A 6,000-nucleotide genomic window follows, 5' to 3' on the forward strand; every position below is an offset into this window, starting at 1 on the left:
CTATTGTCCACTTGCCTTCAGATCTTCATCAATCTTTGACAGTTTATCTTTTATTTTCTTAGTGAAAATTGAAATATCACAGAGTTTACCAAATAGTAAAGATACATTCTTGCAGGAGGTCTCTAGTGAGCCTAGAATAGTAGATAATTCTACTTGATGGATAGAAATTTTTTGAGCAATAAGTTCCAAAAATTTATTCTCAAACTTCTTCTCAGCTCTCTACAACAATTTCTCTTGTCCATTCAAATCGTCATTGAATTTTTGGACTACCTCTATTAACTGGTTCAAAATTGGTTGAGAAGTATCAACCTCTGTATTTAATGCCTCTGCAAGGATATTCTTTTCATCTTCTATTATTTGGAATTCCTTGTTCCTTTCTTCTCTAAGCCTCTTCTGCTTAGCTTTCTTCTGAAGAATTTCTCCAAAAATGTGCATCTGATTAGGATTGAGATTTGAGATGTCCCAATTAGGAATAACAATCTCCTCACCAAGATCTATGAGTTCTTCCTTCTCTTTTCCTTTACCCAAAAATTTTGTACTCGGTTGAGACTTGGTCTCAACTATCTTTGCACTTATTAATTGTGTGCCAAGAATGGAAGCAATTGTAGAAATGGTAGGACTAGCTGTAAAAGTAGATACTACACTTATTGTCAAAATACTTATAGTAGAAATACCTAGAATTACCAAAAATGATGTAGAGGGAAGTGTTGGCTACTTGGTAGATGAAGCACTTGTCACTTTAGTCAATATGGTGCTGAGTTGGATAGGTGCAAAGATTGATTGAATGGTTGTGCTTTCTTGTGTTAGTCATAATGGATCATGTTAAAGCTTTCTCTAGGCTTAATGTTTTTAATGTTTTTCTTGGAGAATGAGGAAGTGAGGCTATGACCACTATAGAAATTTTCTCTACGTCGATCTCCTCAGTATCATGAACATCTAGTAAATCTTCCTCGATAGCTTCATGTCCTTGTTCTTCTTCGTCATCATCTACATTGCCAAAATGTGTAACTTCTTCATTATCAATTTCCTCATCTTTTTCTTGTTCATCATCATGTTCTTCATCTTTGTCACTGACACTAACCACAAAATCACCCAGTTGTGAAGAAGATAAACGTTCTTCCATGTGTTTGTAGCATTCTTCACTACATGTTCAATTTCTTTCAATAGTACAAGACAAGTGTTGAATCTCAAAGTAAGCTTTTCTTCATTTTTCTTCAAATATTCTTTACCTCCTTGTCATCCAAACTCGGCATGAGTTGCCTTAGAGTTTGCTCATATATGTCTTTGGCAGTTTTCATGGAATTCTCCCATCTAGGCCTGATCTTCTCCATTAGAATATTAGGAATCTACTAAGCAAGCTGGTCTAGAGAATATTTCCATTTACCCATTTTACATATTATCAAGTCCTCTATTTGCTTCTGCTCCTCTACATTCATGGTATCATACTTCAGTGACTTAAAGTTTTTATGCTAGATCTTGATTCTAAATCTTTCATCCTTTCCTCAAAAGTACGTGGATGCCTCTTGAAGATTACATCTCCTCCTTCTTTGTCTGCTTTCTTCCTGGATGATCTTCTTGTAAAGACAGTAGTACATGTCTTGGAAAGCTTGGTAATAATTACCTTACCTTTCTTCTTCAATGGCCCTTCATCCTTTGATTTCTCTTCATCTTCTTTGTATTCATCCTCAATATCATCTCCTTTTCCTTCAATTAATAGAAGAGTGGAACTGGTTTTCAGTTTGGAAATTCTCTTCTTTCTTTTGTTGATTACCTAAGGGAGTTTGATTTCAAGTTCTATTCTAGCCTTTTCCTCATTATAGGTGCCAAAGTATGCAACTTTAGGGTGAACAGGCTCATTAATTAGTGCCTCAATAATGTCCTTGGTTTCATCTATGTTTACCTCACAACCAAGAGGTTTTGCCCATACTATCCTCGATCTAACTACCTAAATATATACTTTATCATTATTAACCATGAAACAAACATCATCTTTGTAATCATCAACTAGTTTCTTGGGAATCCTAAATCTATTATTAATCTTCTCTTTGAATGCATCAAAGTAATTGTCCATAACACTTAGATAGTTCTCTCCCATTTCAACTATATACTCTTTGATCTAATAAAGAACAGGTACATCCTTCCTCCAAACTACTATATCTTTAGATGGGAAAACATTTTGTACATATAAAAATATACAAGTCAAAAGTGAACCAAACTTACAAGGATTGTTCTTGGAAGTTCTTATACTCTTCATGTTCTTGTTGAACTGGTCCAACACCAACTCGGCAAGGTAAAGTGATACATTATTCTTGACCAGTTTGTATTCTAAGTCCACTACTTCACATGACATGTTGTTCAATCTACTCAAGTTGTAAATCTTGTGATCAATGACATGTATCTTGAACTTGAGTTCCATATCTATGACACAACAAATCTCCATTCCCTTCCATCTCACTCGAAAATGGTTTTCTTCTCTAGTTCAACCCAACTTAGGGTTTTGGTCATTTTCACTTTTTCCAACATAGGAAGACTAGTGATCATGTGGATCATCTTCCTTGTTATCAAAATAAGTTGTTCCAACCATAGCTGACCATTGTGCACACAACTAAGAATATATCGTATCCATTTTATTTGAAAATCATGTGGCATATGTGGAATGTGAGTTAAAGCTTTTGTTTCAAGATGTTGATGTTCCAATTTCAACACACCATTAATGCATAATTCCTTCAACGATTCATCCATCTCCAATGTTCCAATATCTTGAATAACACATTTAAAATGTGAACAGATATCATTGATCAATAGTATCTTCAATGGAATTTGTGATTATGCTTCGCTCGGATCTAGGGTTTTTGCAATGGTAGGACTCAACTGTAGGAATTAGCTTAAAATTTGGTGCCTTCCACTCCATGTCTTGAATTAACATGTCAGATCCTTTCTTAGATTTTCTATTGGTGGATGTCATCTTTTCTTAGTAGGGTTTGAGAGAATACAAAAATCTTTAATAACAATTCACTCAAATCACTTGAATGATCTAAAGATCACCTTGCACAAATAGCTCTTGAAATTTTGCACTGAGAAATGACTTTGATTTCTCCCTTTTTAATCAAATTTTACCATAAATGCCTTGTATGATTATTCACTCAAATGATAGACTGTCATCCACTTCGCTTGCATTGAATGTTTAGCAGAGTCTTTCATGACTCGATAACCACACAATAAATATAGTAGCTCCCAACCTTGCTCGATAGGGTCTTACAACCTGACCTCACTTAGTAAGGTCTTCAACCCAACCATGCTCATAATGTGCATCTCTTTACTCGGTGATCCCTTTGTATCTTAAATGCTGATTTGGATCTTTTCATTCTGCTAACTAGAACTGATGTGAGATATCTTTAAAGTCCTGGTTCCAGTTCTCCTTTTAGAGATCAAGTGGAAATGTCAGAGTCATCCAATTCTTGAGTGATATTATCATCATTTCTTAGACTTACATTATTAGAAGATTTTGGAACCCATTGTTTTCTTATCTACTTTTTAATGTTATTAGTCGTTGCCTTTTTTTCATCTTTAACTCTTCTAGTATTCATACAATTTTTGGCAAGATGACCAAGTTTTGTACAAATGAAACATCTTTTTGTAGTGTCTCTTGTCCTCATGTGATGTTTTACACAATTCATTCCAATGTGTCTAAATTCTCCACAACAATGACATATGCACCAAGTGTTATAGTCCCAAGCAAATATAGCTTCACAATATGTTCTGCTAGGTTCAATATCTTAGTTTTGCATTCTGAGCATTTGTGCCCATGCTTCTTACATTTATGACATTTTCCTTCAAACTTAGGTTTCTCCTTGCATTCATTTTCCCTATGGCCATGCTGATAGAAATTGTAGCACTTTCCATTGAATTTTTGTGTCCAATTGCTCCAACATTTGTTTGATGTATGACCTATCTTACCATAATGACTACAAGAAGGTCTTTGATTCTTTTGAGCTCCTTGCTTGGATGATTCACCTTCTTCTGTATATCCAATTCTTGCTTTTTTTTTTATGTCTATGATGGCTTTAATCATTCAATTGATTCGTGTCTACTTAAGATTTCATCATCCTCTCATTGGTTTTTCTTTTAGAGTTTAGATCATTCTACAATCTTTCATTCTTTGACTTTAGATTCATGATTTCTTCATTTGCATTGGTGAGCTGATCAATGAAGTCTGTATGCTAAAGGGATAGGTGTTAAATTTTATTATTCTTTCCTTCTATCTTTTCTCTTATCTTATTTTTCTCTTCCATGACTTCACACAATCTTACTGATTGAATTTCTCACTCTCTTCTCAATTTTCTTACTTCTGCTTAAAGAGTACTATTATTTTCAAATAGTTCTTTATTGCTTCAATCAGCATCATTTGAATTGCTTGAATGGATGTCTTCAATTCCTTCTTCAATGTAAAGTTGGTCATTCATCTAGATTGCAAGATCTTTTCTTCTTTGTAGGAATTGAGGGAGTTGCTCTATTCTAGAGATAATCTTTTAAATATTTATCAAATCTCAAGTATCTAGACATTTTGTTTGGATCCTTAAAGGTTAAGCTCTGTTCTGGAGATAATCTTTTAAATACTTATCAAATCTCAGCTATCTGGACATTCTGTTTGGATCCTTAAAGGTTAAACTCTATTTTGGAGATAATCTTTTAAATGCTTATCAAATCTCAGGTATCTAGACATTTTGTTTGGATCCTTAAAGGTTAAGCTCTATTCTGGAAATAATCTTTTAAATTCATATCAAATCTTAGGTATCTAGGTGTTCTATCTGGATCCTTAAAGATTAAGCTCCATTTTGGAGATAGTCTTTTAAATGCTTATCAAATCTCAGGTATCTAGGTGTTCTATCTGGATCCTTAAAGATTAAGCTTCATTCCGGGGATAATCTTTTAAATTTTTATCAATTCAGGTATCTAGGTTTTTTATCTGGATCCTTAAAGGTTAAAATTTTTTATGAAGGAAACCTTTAAAATGCTTATCAATTTAGATATCTAGGTGTTCTTCTTGGATTTCTTAGGATCAAGCTCCATTCTGGAGATGGTTCTTAAAAGCTTATCAATTGGTCTCTATATCATCAACTTCAGAACCAATCTCATCTTCGCGTCATGCTTTCTGATTTTCTTTGAATTGAACATGTTGCTTGCACATTCATTCAAAGAGGGGCAAAATGTAATACCCCAAAATTGGCTCATTGCCATTATACCAATTCTGGTCTATTTGATCAGTTCTAAAGTCCTATTTAATTAGGTAATTCTTATTCTGATTGTTGTTACTTGACTTAATTGTCAGATGCAGAAAACCCTAATCTGCATTCATCATGCTTATTATTTAATTCCTATAGTATTTACTCATATTAGTCACATTGAAACCTATTTGATTTAAATTTAATTTAATCTAAAGTATTTATACTTTATTAAATTAAATTATCACCTAAGGCTAATATACTAAGGGGTAAAATTTATTTAATTTAATAAATATACTTATTCTAATCAATTGAATGAAATTATTTAATTGAATGGAAAAGGTATTTATGAGGTCATATCTCATTTTATTAAATTAAATATCTTTCCTAATTCTACTCTTTAGTAAAAAATGAAAATTCCTAGTTAACTATTGCTCGAATTAGAAGTGATTCAAATCACTTGCTCTCACACTAGAGTCTATCTAAGTTAACTATTTCTTGCACTCAATATCTTAGGTACTTAACTCCATCTAAATTTGGAATCCTCCACTATGACTGAAATTGTGCTTCAATCCCGACCATCGATCCGAGTTGATCTCACCCGTTGATGGATTCCAGGAATTCTATTTAAGGGACTCATAATTCCTCATTAAGGAGGTTGAATAGAATTGATATCAAATTGCTATTGAAATTCATACTTACTTAGCTCATATATTTACACACATTTGCATTCCTTGCTTAATCTCATTTAGTTTAAATATGCATATGCTTAATCTAG

Source organism: Cupressus sempervirens, chromosome 11 (assembly GCF_028749045.1).
Source record: "Cupressus sempervirens isolate cs-2001-9-10 chromosome 11, ASM2874904v1, whole genome shotgun sequence".
In the NCBI taxonomy this organism is placed as follows: Eukaryota; Viridiplantae; Streptophyta; class Pinopsida; order Cupressales; family Cupressaceae; genus Cupressus; species Cupressus sempervirens.